Source organism: Lissotriton vulgaris, chromosome 1_1 (assembly GCF_964263255.1).
Source record: "Lissotriton vulgaris chromosome 1_1, aLisVul1.2, whole genome shotgun sequence".
NCBI classification, from domain to species: Eukaryota; Metazoa; Chordata; class Amphibia; order Caudata; family Salamandridae; genus Lissotriton; species Lissotriton vulgaris.
The window spans coordinates 918,199,049-918,219,561 of record NC_141685.1 but is presented as its reverse complement, the minus strand read 5'-3'; the positions used below and the strand labels follow the sequence as shown (position 1 = coordinate 918,219,561).

At 45.4% G+C, this 20,513-nt stretch overlaps 1 protein-coding gene across 3 annotated transcripts in view; it reads right to left on the bottom strand.

The window, feature by feature from the left end:
• Positions 1-20,513, bottom strand: part of PDE4A (phosphodiesterase 4A) — a 1,006,014-nt gene that overhangs the window by 220,713 nt on the left and 764,788 nt on the right. The gene's annotated exons all lie outside the window — the stretch shown is intronic.

The following is a 20,513-nucleotide window of genomic DNA, read 5'->3' as shown; positions in this document are numbered from 1 at the left end:
TGGTTAGACATTCACTTTCAACACACAAGGCCTAAAATGGCCATTTTTACTAGTCAGAGACACAGAATATGAACTTTAAGTTCTGAGAGATGGTGTTAGTTGGACAACTAACACCAAAGAAGTGCCCAATTGGAACTTGTGGCGCTTCTGTTTTTCCCCTCTATGAAAGGAACCACAGTAGAACAACTGACCAATTCCAACTCAGCTAATGAGTGTGTAAATCGACAAATCACTGAATGAAAGACAAGGATGACGTGTAGAGTAACTAAGAAAAACAAGGAAATTGAACAAAATCACACCGCTCATAAATGTACTGTTTTTTCTTGTTTCACGCAACAGACAATGGGAGCTGAACAACACATTACTTATGTAGATGTGACATACTGAACAGGATAAAATTGAAATGTCAATTGTGGTTCAATTTCAATCTCCTGTAGCAAATGTTTCCTATATGTTCATCACCTGTCATTTTTGAACAGTCACTCGTTTTAACATAACTAACACCCATCTACATTGACAATACTGTATGTCTTGTGGTTGAAAACCTTGTAACCAGATACCATTACCAAACTACGTGTGTTAAATGCTAGCCGGCATTTCTTGTAATGATACAGAATATTAATAAATGAGGGCCATTTCATGTTTTTATAAATGTGTGCAGAACAACCAGTTTTTGCATTATTTTTTATTTTTAAATACAAGTTAAAAAAATATATAATATTTTCCAGTGTCTCGTGTAATCTAGGGTAACTTTTGGTATTAAGTGACCTCAATTACCACTGTAAAGGGACAAAATTTAGTTTGATGTCATTACAGAAATTAGAGATGGTATCATGTGATCTAGGGGGAGCTCTTTGGAACCTGAACCTAAAGTTGTAGAGGATGAACAAGAAGTACAAAAGAATGAAGGGGGCAAACATAAACTGTGCTTCAACAGGTTACATCAGATTATGACCCCCATCAATAACAGGCCCATTCACTTGTGGAACAACAAAACGTAAACTTTTTCTTATTGTTTATAGGCCGCGATTAATAAAAAAACAAAATCGGTAGAAGTACAAAACAACATGCAATTCCCTTTCTTACCACAGCATATTGTAAAACAGCAAAATATGGCATGCAAGTCTTGGAGGGGTTATGCACTTCAATCCCGTGGTGCAGATATTCTTGAAGCCCCTACTTTGTAATTACAAGCTTTGAATATGATTTGTACATGCAGCTTTTCACACCACGTGCACCCTTCCAGAAAAACGTATTTTCTATAGCGGTACATTTTGGATGAATATGTATTTATATATCAAAACTCCGTACTTTGGTAAAGCCGCCTCATGCCTTAACAGCGGGTGTGTCGCCTTCACTGGACCACCAAAGACAGGTCCTCACAATTTTCTAAAGCCCCTCGTAGTGCATGCATCACAAGGATCGAAGACACTGTGTACTGGCCACAAATATTTTATTGGGTCAGCTGTTCGGACGCGTTTCGCCTGACCAACAGGCTTGATCACCAATAGTTTTATGTTCGTAAAGGGGCCATTTTAAACCAACGTGTACAGATTCAAAGCTTCACGTGATACAACTACAAACACAGTGTATTAGAAAACAGACTTGTAGTTTTACATTAGGACATGTTTTGCAAGAATTTACAAACATCCTCTGCAGTGTACTATTCATACAAAAATTCTTACACGTTATCTTAATTACAGTGTAACTATACCGCAAACTCTCAGTAAAGTAATGCAGGATGGAGAAGGAGACCGAGCAAATTTAGAGCGCTCTCCTCAACTTTCATCCAACTTTATTGTTACCTATGCGCACTCACTATGAACAAAACTTAATACAAAATGTGAGGTGTTTATTAGGCAGAAACGTACATTTAGGTGGGCTACACGAATCGCTCCCACCTACCTCGCAGAGATGGTTATGCAACATTAGGACCTTAATTCTTAATTGCGCCCCAGTGGGCAATGCATTCAACAGAGTCTGTCTTCAAAGCCTCAGTAACACAAAACAAATGATTTCCTGGCAATGCTGCGTACTTTGTGATGGCCAGTAGAATATTGTGCATAGATATAGATAAGAGCTTACATAACCTAGTTGGGCAGACTAAGAATAGTTTGAGAGCGCACAAGGTGGCTGTTAAAGTTGCGGACAATATGCACATCGTACAAATTGATTATGTGCTCCATACTTCTAATTTTTTGTGTTATCGCGGCTTTGAAGACAGACTCTGTTGAATGTATTGCCCACTGGGGCGCAATTAGGAATTGAGGTCCAGATGTTGCATAAACATCTCTGCGAGATAGGTGGGAGCGAGTTGTGTAGCCCACCTAAAGGTACGTTTCTGCCTAATAAACGCTTGACATTTTGTATTAAGTTTTGTTCATAGTAAGTGTGCATAGGTAACAATAAAGTTGGATGAAAGTTGAGGAGAGCGCTCTAAATTTGCTCGGTCTCCTTCTCCATCCCGCATTGCTTTACTGAGAGTTAGCGGTATAGTTACACTTTAATTAAGATAAAGTGTAAGAATTTTAGTATGAATAGTACACTGCAGAGGATATTTGTAAATTCTTGCGAAACATGTCGTAATGTAAAACTACGAGTCTGTTTTCTAATACACTGTGTTTGTAGTTGTATCACGTGAAGCTTTGAATCTGTACACGTTGGTTTAAAATGGCCGCTTTACGAACATAAAACTATTGGTGCTCAAGCCTGCTGGTCAGGCGAAACGCGTCCGAACAGCTGACCCAATAAAATATTTGTGGCCAGTACACAGTGTTGTCGATTCTTGTGATGCATGCACTACGAGGGGCTTTAGAAAAATGTATTTCTATATATGTACATCTGTAGAGTGAGAGAGAGTTAGTTACAGGGCACCAAGAGGCCCTGTGGGGCAGTGTACATTATATAAATGCTATCAATTTTCATTCCTGCCTGGGTAATGTCACAAAACGTCGACAAATGGGGAGCCTGTAATATCATTGGGTGGTCTGATGGCAGTCAGCACCCCCTAGAGGCAAAAGGCGTACTTTCACAGCATCAAACACACAAAAGACGAAGAGAGGAACGCTTGCAATTTGTCTAACCACTGACAGTCGCTCGAGGTAGCATTCTAACCCATCATTCTTTTGTCCACCATGCCACCTACCCAGCCATATGCAAATCAGTGTTGACCTTGTCCCAATAGGAACAGTCCAGCCCAAATTTCCAGGCCAGGTCCTCTCTGAACCAGAACACCAGCCACCCAAGATCACTTTTGCCCCCACTGCAGCTTTTCAGTCGGGTGTAGCTTCGTTTCAGTTGCACAGCGAGCAGGGACCCACATCTGGGTATACCTTTGCCATTTAGGGCGGTGCATCAAACACACAAGAGGTGATGGGAGGAATGCTTGCAGTTTGTCTGACAACTGGCAATCACTTGGGTTAGTATTCCAGAACAGTATTCTTTTGCCCACCGTTCTTTTGCTCACCATGCCACCTCAGTTTAGACCAATTCATATGCAAATCAGCCTTGACCCTGCTCGAATAGGAACAGTCCAGGTCACTTTCAGAGCAACCACTCCTCCATTCCTTCATATCACAGTACGTCATAGAATAAAAATAAGGAGAATATATATCTCAATATTGTAATCGCATCATACCTCATGCATGTAGTTTACCAACCTTACATAATATGTGGTTGAGGAAATACTCTTTAAACAAATAAGAAATACAGTTAAAAAAATAAGAGGGAAAATAACAAGCAATCTTGCAAGGTAACTGGATGTATGTTTTTGGGAGCAAACACTAGCAAAATCAATAGATCGGCTCTAATGTGCGAACGCATATCAACAAGGACAGTCACAAATCAAGGTTATTACATTGAAGCTATCCTTAGTGGCTTTGCCAATTCTGGGGAAACGTAGAAAAAAGGGTTGCCTTCTGTATAGAATATATGTAGAAAAAAATATTAAATGTGACAACAGTGTTTTGATTAAGTGTACTTTTCAAAAGTAAAATAGTCCTTCGTGCATTCTAATGGAAGCACCTCCTGGAAGTAGAAATGATACACCACACAGCTAACAGCATGAGGTGAGAGTCGTAATCTGGGTGGAGCCAAATTATTCATCTAGGTGTATTTTAAAGAATTGCTAATATATGCCATGCCGACAACGGTGTTGTCAAGCAAGACCTAAAAAAAGCAAGATCAGGGTTCATTATCTAACAAACCACTAGAAGAAGAGACCCATGTGATCCTCAAATTTTGCTAACAAAAATAGCGTTACAAAGATATAGGACTGGAACTTCCATAAAGAGTCCTCCTGGGATTTGTCCAGCTTAACTCGTAGCTGTCAAAAAAAGCCCTGTGGATTGAGACACTCTTTGTTGCCTGCAGGTAGTCCATTTTAAATCACAAAAGGGGGAAATGGCAGTTCTCTCCCTTAGAGGTTGGTCAAATATGTACTTTCAACTTTGATAATCACAAAGTATTTCATCGTTGAGAATTCAACAAGTGGGGTCTGACAAACTGTTGCTGTCATACAATGTAATAGGCCAGGCTTGTAATTTTATGTCTGAAACTAACTGGACTAACTCTTGAAAGGTATTCACAAAAAATTCCTAGCAGGTGTAAATCCTTTTACACCTCAATAATTGAACACCACAACTGTGTACAATTGTAAATGGGTGCATCTTGCACAAGGGGCACAAAGGGAGCTTAGTTAAGCAGGGTTTGCCATGTGAGTTTGTGAACAACCATAACACACCAGCTTGAGGGAATTCACACTCTGCTCTCAACCCCCTTGTTTGAAGGTTTGCTCCTGCAAATTCCCTTCCTATGTGGGATAAGGAATTTAACACCCTCTTACTTGGTGGAAGTGTTGGGAAAGGGGTTTCTCTGTAGAGAAACAGGAAATAGAAAACGTAATTACACACCGCTGCTCTCATTTCCAAATACCGAGTGGTACGGTGCGTACAATTTCATACTGGGACAATGCTACACCTGAAAAAGCAGCAAGATTTTTTCTAGAAGTAGGTCAAGAAAGCTGCGACTAGTGCAGCTTACCAAGGACCCTCCTGGAAAGGTTTATGAATTGGGAACAAGTGTACAGGACTTAATTTACAAAATAATGAGTGCTGGTGCTCAGAAGCTCGAAGGCGGGGCTATTAAACTTCGGCGTGCCTAATGCGTAGTCACGATCCACCTCATGCCTCTTTAGTCCACTGACAGCGACTCCCTCTCCCTTTATCTCGCTTTTGTAAGTTCCTGCTTTCTCGCTTTGTGGTGATTTTTTCCGTCTTTCTCTGCCCCTGTCTGTCCCCTGTGTTTCTCTTTCCCTCTCTTGCTCTCAATCAATGTCTGTTTCGGAATAATAATTTCTGGTCATCAAAAATACATGCAGGTTTGCCCCACTGGCCCAAATTAAGCACTGTAAGTGTAAAAGAAATCTTCAAGCAGCGGTGTAAATTTCCAACTGATTTTAACAATTTTATTGTGACTCCGGACCTCATCAGTTCATTTCTATAGCTCACTGTATTTTACAGAGTAGTTATCCATCCTATTTTATTGATGAAGATTATTTGTGTTTATGGGTTTGAGGCATTGTGCTTTACATGCATATTGTCACTTTTTTGTTTTATGGTCTGCAGACATATGGAAAGACGTCAACATGGATTAAAGATCGCATAAAGGGAACATGAAAATGAAATGTAGTTAGTGTCAACATACATGATTACAGCACACTAATTTTCTTCCTTTTAGGTTGTATGCTATGATAAACATGTGGAATGCTGCTGGGATTTTAATACTTGATCCAAATTTATCTTGGCATATCCTTAAGAAGGGGACCTCAATTTCTCCTCTCTCCTGAGTTCTATGAAACAGACTAGGGTGGTCTTGTGGTTCCTGCTTTCCTCCTCACGTGGTACAACCTCCTAAAGGCCCTTGTGATCCAGGTACTCTAAAATAAAATTGTCCATTATAAGGGTCGATCCTCTGAGAGCATGCGCTAACGCATGCACTCTCACTTGTGAGACACTGTTGTTTACAAAAAGGGCTTGGAGCCGCCCATTGCTTACCATTTGTTGGCTTCAGTGTCCTTCTTTACAGTCCTTTTCATTAGCCAGTGGTGAGAAACCATCACTTATGATCCTTTCTGAGGAGCACGGACCAAGCACAGATTGATTCAAGTTAATCAGTGCTTGTCCGCTGTTGCCGACATGAATGTGGCACTATTTCTTCCCCCTTCCCACTCTCCCTTCTTGGTGGTCCCTCCATAGTGCTTTTTTTTACTTGTTTGCTTTTGATGGAGCAAAGTGTGGCTGCTTGAGTTGGCTCATTTGTATGGAAGTCTGTACAGCAGCAGCCTGTACATGCATACATGCGGACATTTGAGAAGACTAAAAAAGAAGATGTAGAAAAAAATGGGAGACATTCATCTTCCATTGAGGTGCATTATAGAAAACAAGTACAAGAGTGAGAAATCCTAAACATGATACATTTTGCAAGGAAAAGAATTGCGTGTGATTCTCAGCTTCTCTGTTCTGAGAAGCAGCGTCCTATCTGTTACTTCATTCATGTGTATGCTCTAAATAGCTCGCCTTCTAAAATCATTTAAAGGGGTCGTCTCGTGTGGGGGGAGAGAATAGCAGTTTACTTTATCAAATCTGCATTAACCACATGGCTGCTGTGGGGATTTTTGCGCTGTGCTGCAAATTGCGATTCTGGTGCAGATATGACGAGCTCAGCTCGTCATCAGCACACGACACTCGTGGGTGATGACGAGCTGAGCTCGTCATCAGCAGCGAAAGGGTTAATAGAATTGCTTTGATTTCTGAAATTTCAGATTATCTAAAAAGAGGCAGGGTTAAGTGTGGAGTTGTTACAGGGTGAGCGCTTGGTATTCTTAGTGTCAAACTTTCTTAAACGTGTTGTCTGCCATCGCTTAACCCTTGAACACTCAGAAGAACAAACTGAAACTGTAATTTTACAGACCTAACAAGTAATGCTTTTAAATGTATCATAAATGTTTAAATGATAGTATGTAATTATGAAATATGTATGGTTGTAATGTATGCTTTTATGATTTGCAACCAAAATCGAAATAAAGCAATATTGAATATTGAAAGTGTGGAGTGTGGGTTATTACTTTCCTCTGAATCGTCCAAAAAATCCAGGCTGGAGATTTGCATCCATTTGTTATTGACTTTCCAGTGAAACAGCAGTCCGATCTTTGATACTATTAAATTCCTTGGATGTATAATAGTTTTTGGGTAAACTCCTACAAAAGCCGGGCTTGAGCTGTGAGTGAAATGTCAGCTTTTAGTTCCCTCCAAACAGTCATTTGTGGCTCACCTACCATTTGGCATCTCAAGGCTTACCACGGACCTGGTTTGTGACCGAGCGAGATATTCCCTGGAGTCAACCCTTTTCTTACTGCCCTACTCTCTCTATGCTGGAGCCTGCTCCTTCCCAGAAAGTTCCTTATATTTCTTGGCACGGTCCCGAGTGTATTATCAATTGAGCCTGTGCACTCCAGGGGCCCCTGGTGGCTTTCGTCATGCGCATTCTTAGCACTTTGCCGTACACTTGTGGTCATGTTGCCCTTTCTTCCCTGTGGAGCGACACAAACGGTGAGGAAGTCTTTTTGTGCACCATTATAGTGCCCAAATTATTTAGGCACATGCACTATACACATTCGCATTCCACTTTCAAGCCATCATTACATAATAATCAGCACTGCACCACTGGCGGAAGCTGAACATTAGCCACTCTTCGCCACTCCACTGTACCCTATGCCACTTCACTCTACTCTAAGCCACTCCACTCTACCATATGCCATTCTGCTCTACCCCACTCCACTCCACTCTATGCTCCTAACCTTTAGCCATGCAAATGTACAACTTGGCTAAAGGGCATTGGCAAAGCCACTAGCTCTAACATAGGTGAGACCTAATGGTTTTGCCAATGCTTGTATCAAATGGCGCTTTCTCTCTTTCACTTTTCATAATGTCAGTCAGGAACCCAAAGTATCCCCTAAATGACTTTGACATTTGACTGACTCTGCTACATCCCATCTGGCCTCTCAGAAGCACTGCCTTCTCAGGTTAAAGTGGGCTACCAGTTGAGCCTCCTTGACAAGATGCCGGCCCTTTGTACCTTTCGGTTGCCAAATTGCTTAAGGTCTTTGACAACGACAGTAAAGCCATCCCCAGAGTCACATAGAGCATCACAGACCAGACAGCAGGGCATCCCTCTGGTTAGACAGAATGACGTGCAGACAGCAGCACACCACTCAAATTATGCAGATTTTACAGGCCCACGGATATAGATTATGAACCAGATCTCAGAGGTACAAAGCTTATTACAGGTTAAAGGTTTAAGCTTCAGACAGTTGCCCTATAGCACAGCTTACAGAGTTCTCAGGTGGTCTGACCCTCAACAGTAGAACAATCTCACAGGTGAGTTATCTTACAGACTCTGACTTTGTGCAGAAGCTCTGCCCCTCTATTTACTCATCTTACTACTTAGGGCCTTAGACAGCTAAGTGACCGACCAGTTTCACAGATCTTACAGGTTCAGAAATAAGTTAGCAGAGCTACCCCTAAGGTTACATGGATCTTACAGGCTCAAACCTCAAACAGCACAGCCGTTCATTATGTTACACACTACTTACAGCCAGCCGCGGTCCGTGCAGTTAACAGCAGTGGGACGGTGCGGCCGGGTAAGGGGGGATTTCGAGGGACGATGCAGAGGGAAAATTACTTATTCAATTTTCCCTCAACATCGTCCCTCGAAATCCCCCCTTACAAGGGGCTCCACCGCCCTACCACTGTTACCTGCACGGATTGCGCCTGCTTACAGCTAAGCTCTCACATTCCAAAGCTATCCCACAGGCTACAACAATATTACAGGTTTAGGCCTCAGAGAATAAAGTTCTCTCCCAGGTTACGTGCATCTTGTGGGCACCACCATCAGATTTGAGTTAAATCCATTGCTCTTTTGCTCACTACGCCACCTCAGTTTGGAACCAGTCATATGCAAATCAGTCTTGACCCTGTTCATCAAGGGAGATGGTGTGGTGAGCAAAAGAACAATGGATTTAACTGAGATCTCTTGACAGGGGGTGAATGTTTGATTAATTCAGCACTACATCCATCATTTGTTGCTGAAGCACTTTTCGCCCTGAATGGGATGGGTATGCCCAGACTTGGGTTCCTTGCTCACTTTGCCACTGGATTCAAGCTAGCCTGGCTGATGAGTGTTAGCCCGAAACCAGTCCAAGGATGCTTGTTTACGGTCCAGGGAAGAACTGGCTTGGCAGTTTGGGCTGGACTGTTCCCATGAAGAGCAAGGTCAAGGCTGATTTGCATATGGTTGGGTCCAAACTCGGGTGGTGTAGTAAGCAAAAGAATGACAGATTTACCTCTGATCTTTGACTGGGGGAGAATGTTTGATTCATTCAGCATTCCGTCCATCATTTGTTGGTGCAGCACTTCTCACCAGATGATGGCACAAGCATAGTCCATGGCATGTTGGCTTTCAGCTTATTCAATAAACATGATGCATGGAGAGCATTTCATGAGCAGAGGACACTTCAGACATTTAATGAGCTGGTGTCATTGGAAGTGTTTGAGGAGCTGATGGCACTCTAGGTATTTAACTAGCTGGTGGCATTTCATAGGCTGATGGCACATGGGCATGAAGCTCATGGCATTTTAAATGAGGACCACTGGAGTACTTATAATCAGTTAGGGGAGAGAGAAGCTGAGATCCATTCGGCTTCCAAGCGATAGTCAATTCATCAAAGGAGAATGGATCTATTATCGTTTGGTGAATTGACCACTGGAGTACTTCATGAGCTGAGGGCACCAGAAGCATTTCATGAGCTAAAAGGGGAGAAGTCATTCGGTGATCTGAAGGCACAGAGAACATTTCATGAGCTGGTGACTCAGTAGCATAATAATGAGCTCGTGCAGTCAGGAAATTGTAAGCGATGCTCTCACTGGGGACATTTCAGGAACTGATGACACGTGGGATATTTCAGGAGACCAAGGCACAGAGGCATTTCATAAGGAGTTGGGAATTCATTCACAAGCTTTCGACAAGGGGTCTTTTCACGAGGGGACACCTGTGGGCATTTTACATGGGGTCTTGAGGAATATCATGCAGTGAAGCTATTTTATGAGCTGATGTTTTATGGGCGTTTTACAAGCTGATGGCGCAGGGTACGCTTAACTGCTGGTGGCGCTGAAGCCACTGCAGTAACGCAAAATGATGGGCCTCCACTCAGAATGCAATGAGGGGCCGTTGAGTCCCCATATCTCACAGACATACATTGACCTTAAGCTTAATAAGGACCCCTTAAAGGATTGAGGCAGGGCCTATTGTAGGGTTTGGGGCCCAGCTGCACCGCAGGTGCCTGCATTATGTCCCCAGCTGGAGCAATTTATGTGCTGATGGAATTCTTCCTGGGGTAGTTTCGCATTTAACGTTTTCAGGGAGCTTTTCATGGGCTGATATGCAATTCAAAAGTACTCAACGAAGCTGTGAGACTGTTATGGGTTTGTTGGTGCTGTTGGTTTTGAGGAATGTATTGAGCATAAAAACATCACCCTACTTAACTGGAAAATAGAGAAATCACTGAAAAACCTTTCTTTTTTAACTATAAAGTTGATTCTGATTTGGCATTTTTATTAGGACAGACCTGCTTTACTATGCCATGTTTCGTCATTTCTTGCAAAAAAATATCTGAAGGGACACTAACCTTCAGTTCCACTTCCAGAAATGTGTGCAAAATACATTTGTTTTGGGGATAGGAGAAGGGCATAAGTGTTCGAGGACTTTTTTTTCTTTTCTTTTTTAATCTGGAACATCACACTGCTTCTACCTTTGTGCTCTTCGTATTTCTGACCCCTAACTCTAGCGCCTTCCTCATTGTTGTCATTACTCACCCTCTCTCCTCTACCCACCCTCCTTCCCTCTCTCCCCGACACTGCTGCTGTGGCTAATGTCCACACTGCCTGCCCCACTGTCCCACACTTATAGGTCTATCCATACCTGTCTCGCTGTCTTTTGCCTGTCTTTTGTTCCATCCCACGGCCACCTCAGCCCTGGCACCCCCCCCCCTTCTCCTCAGCATATTTCTCACCTTCATGTTATTTTATCCAACACAACTCACTAGACTAATTCTGTGCCTTGCCCTATTTGTCTCTCTGGGCCTGCCATGCCTGCGAATATCCATGCCTGTGCCTCTCCCACACTGCCTGTCTCCTTGTGTCTTCTCTTCGTGTCCTTGCTTCCTTCCCTGGCCCTCTCCGCAGGCCTGTACTGCCACTGCCCTCTTTCACGGTGGTATTTCATTTTGGTTGACTGCATCTCTCTTGCCTGTCTCTAGGTCACACGTGTTAAGATGACGTGGGCAATGCGTGAATATCTGCATTTCTCTCCTCGTGCATTGCACCCTACGCCTCATTCGCCCCGCTCTCTTGGGACGTGTTCAGACCCCGCCCTCACTGGTTCGACGCCCCGCCCCCCAGCCTCCCTTTAATGATCTCCTTTCCACCCGGCTGCACTGATGGGCCCTGGGCCGGGGAGCCAGTGATAGGATACAGGCCCGCCTCGCGGACACCCTGGCTGACGTCAGAGCTGCCGCTGAGCCGACAGCTGGCTGCGATGCAATCATTAAATCAGGGACGGGAAAAATAGGAACTGCAAAAACCCAAGCCGGCCCGGGGGACTCCAGTGTGCCCTCTCATCCCGAGCACTGGAAGCGGCCTGGAAAGCGCGGCCTGGTGGCGCAGAGAACCAGCGGAGGACGCAGAATCTCTCAGAACTAGCTTGCCTCAGCACCGGTGACCTTGTGGGGGGTGAGCGCCAGATCTCCCTACTTAGTGGTGGGTTGTTAGTGTTGCCCACCCACCTTACGAAATCGTTAGATCAGTCTGTGGTGCCACACAACCCAACAGACCCTCAAAGGCTCCTTAACTGAGCACCCACCCCCGCTGCTGGGACCACAGGCCCCCACGAGTCCCGATACCCCAATGCAATTCCTAGTAAGACCTAGCATTTACAACCAGCCTGGAGAGAAAAGCCCACCTTTTACATTCACCCTTTCCTGAGTTGCCCATCCGGTGCAGTGACCCAGAATCCGCATCCCTTCCACCCCACAGCTAGCTGTGTACTACTGGATACAGCCCACGGTTCCACAGCCCCGGCACGACTCAGTGCACCATAATCCACAGCCCAAAATGCACTTAGGTGAGCTGTTCTTTATACAAGGCTTAACAGTGGCACTTAAACTTCTTCCAAACACCCTACTTTTTTGGGTGTAGAAGGGAACTGGTATACAGAGACACATTGATTTGCCAAAGATCATAGCAAGTGAGTATTAATGTTCAGGTCTCACGAGTCATGGATGTATGTAGTATTTATAAAGTGCGAACCTAGCCAAAAAGCCTGCACTGCACTGTACAGGGCAAAAGGCAAGACAACATCTGCCAACTTGGCTTTACCCTTCCCTGTGAAAGTTCAGAGTTCAAGTCTCACAAGCTTTATTCAGCACCAAGGAATTAAATGCTATATTAACAACAGCATGGTTGATTATTGCCAGTCTCCAAACGGACAGCTCCAGCTGCCTGTTTTGAGATCAATCAATCAATCAATCGGTTAATTTGTAAAGCGCACTACTTACCCGTAAGGGTTTCAAGGCGCTGGGGGGGGTGTTCTAGGTCTTGGCGGCGCGGTGGAAGTAGGACCTTCCTCCGGAAGTGGTTCTACAGATGCGCTGGACCGTGGTTAGGCGTGGTCAGCAGAGCGGAGTTTCCTGTTGGGTACGTAGAAGGAGAGTCGACTGTTGAGATAGGCTGGGCCGGTTTTGTGGAGTGGCATGTGTGCGTGGGTCAGGAGCTTGAAGGAGATTCTTCTGTCGACGGGAAGCCAGCCAGTGCAGGTTCCTCAGGTGGGGGGTGATGTGGTCGCGGCGCGGGACGTCAAGGATCAGGCGTGCAGAGACATACTGGATTCTTTGCAGTCTGTTGATGAGCTTGGACTGGGCTCCGGCGTAGAGGGCGTTTCCGTAGTCGAGTGTGCTGCTGACTAGGGCTTGGGTGACTGTTTTCCTTGTGTCTGTCGGGATCCATCTGTAGACCTTGCGGAGCATACGGAGGGTGTTGGTGTTGAAGCAGGTAGAGGAGACTGCGTTGACTTGTTTGGTCATGGTGAGTTTAGAGTCGAGGATTGAGGTTCCGTGACAATTGTAAGTGGTGTTCTCGACTCACACGAATATGGTCGAGTCTGGTATCTACGAACCGCAAACGACGAGTTTAGTGGGTGTACGCAGTTTCGCTGTATTAACCTAAACCGTTCGTCTGTTTCGTGGGTTTTTCTATCTGTACCCACGGGTTCCATCTTAGATACAGCATCCATTTTGTTTCTTGCCCTCAAGTAGCCAGCGAACGGACGTTGTCCGCTTCGCGACCCTGGGATTCCCAAGATATTAGCGGAAGACACATTTCCTCCGAAAGTGTCTTTATGACGAGGGGGATGATACTGTAAGGCAGATGGCCCCGCTCGAGGCTCATCTTGCCGTGCCAGTCTATTGTCTCAGCCGTGCATCTCATTAGGCACGTCCCTTTGATGCCTGTAGCTCGTGTCTCCCGATACCTCCTCTTTTACACCCTTTCCGATCTCCCCACTGTTTCCATCTTCCTCTGCACCTGTCCTTGTTCCTTATTCGATCTGTTTTACTGCCGATTGGAATGTACTAATGGTGGGAAGATGGGTTTTTACAGTTGGGAACCGCCAAATGTTTCCGCACTTATGTTCCGGACCTTGAATGTATCAAAGTGACCAAAGCGACCCCTCTCGGGGATAATTGTGGGAACCGAGTTGTAAACCTTTGTGTACCGTGTAACCCTATGGGAGAAACATGTATAAAAGGAGCGACCCACTTGCAGCAATTTGAAGCAGTCTCCCCAAGTTGCACGTGTTGTACTTGCTGTGACTTCTGTGTTCCCTGCAGTAATAAACCTCGAATCTTTGACGCCGAAGGAAGTGTCCTGTGTCTCTGTCACTTGTACGCCGAAACAGGTTACCCACGAAGGTTTCAGGTGTTGTCCCCTGGCACTGCTGGGTCTTTAAAAGAACCCAGTCCTTCAGTTGGCGCCCAACGTAGGGCTGCATCAGTGGTACCGGTCCAAGCCCGACGATCGTGAGGAACTTCGTGTGAAATCTCCGAGGGAAGGTGCACTCCGCTTCATCGATCCTGTTGTCGAAATAAGTGGCCCGAAGACTTTTCCCGCGAAGATTCCCGCCTCCTGACGGCTGCGACGGACTGCTACCCTGACTGTAGACCTGTTTTGGCGCCTGGCGTAGACCTTGGTATAGCGAGACGATTGACGGGCCTTCCTGGCGACGCCATCGATCTTTGAGTTAAGTATTTGTGGGTCGCTCCCAGAGTTCTTGGTTGTGGTTGCTTAGTTGTTGCATGGTTCCATTGCATTTGTGGTTCTTGGTACTTTGTTGTGATATTTGACGACTGCAGCCGCCAAAAACCGAGGGTTTTTGCCTTTTTTGCTGGGACTTGGTAAATCCCGTAACCCTTGAAGTTTGTGGAACACGGCTAGTGTGCAAGATGCCTGGTCGCTGTACTTTGTTTAATTGTTTCAGACGTTGTGGTACGGATTCCCGACTGGAGGACTCGTGTCCGATACCTCCGGTTGGAACTCCCACTTATGAGCTCTACAGTAAGCACGGACTAGGTCCTATTACTTTTAATGAATATTGGATTCGTTACACCAAAAAAGATGGTGTCCTTAGTTGGCCACCTCATGGTAGTTTCGAGACCCCGATTTTAGATAACCTCGAGGCGAAATTGTTTAAGAAAAAGTCAATGTTTGATGCTTTTCGGTTGTGGCGTAAAGAAGCCCGACAGAAGGAGATTAGACAGACTAAACGTAATCAGAGAGATGGTGTGGCTACCATTGTAAAGAAAGCAGAGCAGTTTCAGCGTGATAAGGAGGATAAGGAAAAGGAAGTGTTTGACAGGCTACAGCGTATGTCCATAGATAAATGCTATCCTGCTTTGCCTATGGAGTCGGATAAGAAGGAAGAATCAGTTGAGGATCCTTTAATGTCCTATCTTATGAAGTTGCCACCTCCGTACATACAGGGTACCACGGCTCCTGTGGTTCCCCCTGTACCTGTTCCTCAACCTGTTCCTCAACCTGCACCCGTTCTTCCGACTGTTCCTCCTCCTTTGCCTACTGCTGTTCCTACTGCTCCTCTGCTTATACTTCCACATACTCCTGCTCCCGCTACTGCTCCTGCGCTACTTACTCCTGTTGCTTCTTCTGTCTCTACCCCTTCTCTTGTTAGTCCCTTGTGCTATACTTCTCCATCTACTCGAAGTCGTACCTCTCCTGTTGCGGCTAGCTTCTTTAATTCTCTTGGACCTGTTCTTGGGTCCGCCGGTTCGGACGGTCCTCAAAGGCGTAGCCAGCTTCCCGGTAATAGGGAGCGTGCCGCGCTGTATAACATGGCGATGGGTTGGATGACATATCCTCTTAGAAATCCTCCACGTGCTGTACTTGATACGTTCTGTCAATTTAATATTCCGACACAGAGATACGTTTTCGAAGAAATGTGCAAGGTTTTGCGCGATCAGATATCGGCCGATGCACCTGACGATGTGTTGACCGCTTTGTCTGATCTACAGCTTCAGTTCTCGAACGGACTGATAGTGGATACCAACGTTCGACGTGCTGTTGAGCGGTTGCTATCTTTTCGTCCCACTCCTATACCTCAAGCCTTGTTTGTTGAGGATGTTGAGAGTCAGTTCGATGCGTCAGGTCAGTTTCCCATGCGGGAAGTTCCTCCAGTATGGATGCCAGCTAATCCTCAGGCTCAGCCCCCGATTGTGGCACATTTCCAGAGAGTATGGATACATCTCCCATGGAAACGATCGGAAGTGTTACAGGTGAAGCAATCTTTGCCTGACCCTCGCAAAAATCCTGCAGGGTACTATAAGGAATTGTCGCAGCTCGTAGACGCTACGATAATGAATCTTGCCGATATCGATATGCTGTTTGGCAATGTCGTACCACAACCGGTATGGGCTAAGATTCGTCAGGAAGATCATGCAAACGAATTGGGTGGTGATTGGGCTGCCCTTACGGCGGCAGATACACGACAAATTGGTGGGGCTAAGCCCGAACAGCTCATTACGGCTCTCCCACAGAGAATAATTACGCTAATGAAAACACTTATGCCAGCCATGAGGGTGAACTGGGACAAATTGTCAGCTTGTAAGCAGAAAAAGGACGAGAGTGTCTCTGATTTCTTTACGAGATTTGAGGAGGCATTCATCGACCATAGTGGTCAGGATATGGGCACTGAGGGTGGTCAACGGTTGTTCGTGGATAAATTTGTCTCTAACTTATTGCCCGACTTGAGCAATAAATTAAAGAATTCTGAGAGTGCGTGGGCTGTTTCTACCTCTGCTCAAATACTGGCTACGGCACAGTATTATGAGAACAGAGAAAAAGAGGAGAACGACCGCGCTGATAAAAAGACGAAAGAACTCAAAACAAAAGTGTTGTTGCAGCAGGCCTATCCTCCGCGTTCAAATCAGAATGATTCACAGCAGCGAAATCGATCGCAGCCGCAATCGAATAGGTTGCAATCTCGAAATGACTCCTCTTCCCAAAGATCTTCGTTAGGGTACAATCAGTGTGCCTATTGTAGACAGGAGGGTCACTTAAAATTCAACTGTCCTGTTCTAAATGATCGTAATAGTGGTAACTCCTCTAGAGGAGTTCGTGGTGGTTCTCAGCAGACAACACGTGGTAGAGGTCGTGGTGCTCAGAATGATCGGTCAGATAATTCATTAAATTCCAATAATTGTTTTGATCAACGTGGATCCTCGCAAGGACGATCTGCACAGTACAATGTAGATGATTATTACGTTGATCAGGGAACTGACGACAGTAATTATTAGGATAGCCATAGACAAGGAGAGGGAGTGGTATCAGTTCCGGTTGATCAGAGAGGGCCTTACGTCGCAGTTGCTACATCGGGCGTCGTTGAGCCTTTTCTGTTGGACACTGGTGCGGCGAAAAGTTCCATAATGCATTCGAAACTCCCTGGCGCACCTTTGTCTGGCTTAACAAATGTTTCCGTTGGATTCTCTGGCGCCCCTGTTAGCAATCCAGTTTCGCGCCCTTTGCCCCTTGCAATTGGGCCACGTGAGCTTGAAGCTCCGTTGATTTTGACTACTGGTTGTGGTGAAAATCTTTTGGGCCTGGATTTGCTAAAACGTTTGTATGCAACTTTGTATTGTTCTCCTGCGGGAGTAAAGCTTACGTTAGGTGAGAGGGTTGTCTCTCCTATGTATTTGTCTCTCGATAAGCTTCCACCGGAATTGCGTTCTCTTCCTACATCTTTGTGGGCAACAGGTCCCAATGACGTGGGCCTGCTCGACATCTCCCCTTATGTTGTTCAGTTGAAATCTAATGTGCGATTGCCACGTATTCCCCAGTATCGAATATCTCTTGATGGTGAACGGGCACTGTTAGCGATCATCTATGATCTGATCGAGAAAGATGTTATTGAAGAAACTCGGGGAAACGTGTGCAACAGCCCTGTACTGCCTATTTTAAAACGTACTGATCCTTCGAAACCCCCTGTTTATCGTTTTGTTATCGATTTACGGGAAGTAAATAAAATTGTGATTCCTCAGTTCCCTGTTGTGCCTGACATCACGGCGCTACTGACTCTGATTCCAGCTTCTGCATCTTGGTTTTCGGTGATCGATCTGAAGAATGCGTTCTTTAGTATTCAGATTGCCGAAGAAAGCAGAGATCTTTTCGGTTTTTCTCTTGGTGGTCGTAGCTTCCGGTTTAAACGTGCTCCTCAAGGCTACTGTGAGAGTCCATCGATTTACAGTCAAGCCTTGAAGGGTCAACTGGATGCGTTTATGTTGCCGGCTGGTGCGGCCTTAATCCAATATGTCGATGACTTATTGGTGGCTGCAGATACTCAGGATATTTGCAAAATTGCTACGGTGTCGTTGCTGCAGCATCTCTGTGACTTACGTCACAAGGTGTCACCTTCTAAACTCCAATATTGTTGTCAAGAAGTAACCTATCTAGGTCACTTATTGTCAAAGGAGGGAAGGAGATTGACCCCAGAGAGAATTGCAGCAATTGCGCGAATGACTGTGCCAACAACCCAAAGAGATGTGCGTGCCTTCCTGGGCATCACATCATACTGAAGACAGTGGATCCCGAATTTTTCACTGTTAGCGAAACCATTGGTGTCTCTTACGTGCAAGGATGTTTCAACTCCTTTGCCATGTACGGAAGAATGTCAGAAGAGTTTTTCCGAATTGCGTGACTCATTGTGTTCGGCTCCTGTGTTAGGTACCCCTGACTACAGCAAGCCGTTTACATTATATGTTCACGAGAGGGAAGGTTGTGCTTTGAGTGTTTTAACGCAACCTTTTGGTGGAAAGCAACGTCCATGTGCATATTTTTCCTCGACCTTGGACCGGGTAGCTAGAGCATTGCCAAGTTGCCTGAGAGCAACAGCGGCAGCTGCGGTGTCCATCCGACAATCAGCAGGATTGGTCATGGATAATATGCTTACGGTGATGGTTCCGCATGCAGTTGATACTCTTTTGAATCGTACGAAAACCCAGCACTTGACGAGTGCAAGGTTGTCTGGGTATGAGTTGACGCTGTTGGCAAGTCATATTCAGATAAAACGCTGCAATGTTCTGAACCCGGCAACTTTGTTACCAATTAGCACAGAGTCAGGTGAAATAGCAGAACATGACTGCTATTTGAGGACTGAAGAGGAAACAAAAGGTCGCGTGGACCTTAAAAACACTCCTTTGGAAAACCCGGATGGAACTTTGTATGTGGATGGTTCATGTTTCAAATTACCGAATGGTGATGTGACTACTGCGTATGCCGTTGTAACTTTGAATACTGTTGTGGAAGCTGCGAGATTGAATCAGAACTCTGCCCAGGCTGCAGAACTGATTGCTCTCACTAGAGCGTGTGTGTTAGCGAAAGGGAAACGTGTGAATGTGTTTACCGACAGCCAATATGCCTTTGGCGTCGCTCATAGCTTTGGACGATTGTGGAGGGAGAGAGGTTTTATGACATCGCATGGTACGAAGATTCAGCATGGACAGCTTGTGAATGATCTTTTGGATGCACTCACGTTGCCTAAGCAGGTAGCGATTGTTAAATGTAGTGCACATCGTAAGGTGACGGATGATATCGGTCGTGGTAATGCATTCGCGGATGAGACTGCTAAGGAGACCGCCCGAAACCTTAGCACCCGAATGTATGTGGCGAGTTCGGTTAGGTGGCCTACAGAGGCGAGCATGTGTGAGGATACTATCGAGAGTGTGAAAGCGATACAGAATGAGGCCACCGAGACTGAAAAGGTGAAGTGGAAAGAAAGTACGGGAAAGTTGGATGCGAATGGTTGTTGGGTTGATTTGTCGGAACATAAGAGATGGATGTTGCCGGATGCGTATGTGCTGGCTGTTGTGACAATGGCACATGGGTTAGCACATATTAGTGTGAAAGGTATTTGTAAGTTATTGTCTCCTGTGTGGAAGAATGACGGTATCACGAAATGTGCTGAACGATTGGTTAAGAATTGTATGGTGTGTATGTTGTACAATCCTGGTAAGGGAACCCCAACACCTCCTGGCAGTTTTTCTCCCCCATCATGTCCTTTTGAGGTGATTCAATTAGACTTCATCCATATGGAGCGATGCAATAACCTGAAATACGTTTTAGTTGTGGTTTGCGCGTTCTCCCGATGGATTGAAGCCTATCCTCTCAAAGACAATACTGCCCTGTCGACTGCGAAAATCCTACTGAAGGAATACTTTCCTCGGTATGGAATGCCTCGGATTGTATGGTCTGATAACGGAAGTGAGTTCGTGGGGAGTGTGATGAAGAGTGTGTGTAAGGGCCTTGGAATTAATCAAAAATTCCATAGCGCCAATCATCCTCAGTCAGCTGGTTTGGTTGAAGGGTACAATGGCACCCTTAAGCTAAAACTAGCGAAGATTCAGGCTACGACTGGTCTTTCGTGGCCTGACGCTTTACCCTTAGCTTTATTGTCAACAAGGGCGACAGTACACTCCCGAGTAGGGCTCAGTCCCTACGAGATAGTGTTCGGTCGTCCTGCAAATGTTTGGGGGGTCCCTAGACCTAAATTGTTTTCTCATCTTGAGTACCCCATGTTGATTGATTATCTTCATGATCTGACTGCTAAACTGAGGTTAATTCATCAACAGGTCTTTGAAGCACTGCCGACGCAGACGGAGGGTCCAGGTCACCAGCTGCAACCTGGTGACTGGGTGGTGACGCGCAACTTTAGTCGGAAAGACAGTTTGGAACCCCGCTTCACTGGACCCCATCAAGTCTTGCTGGCCACGAGGACTGCTGTTCGATTGGAGGGACGTAAACATTGGGTGCACGCCACCCACACCAAGAAGGTCCCTATACCTT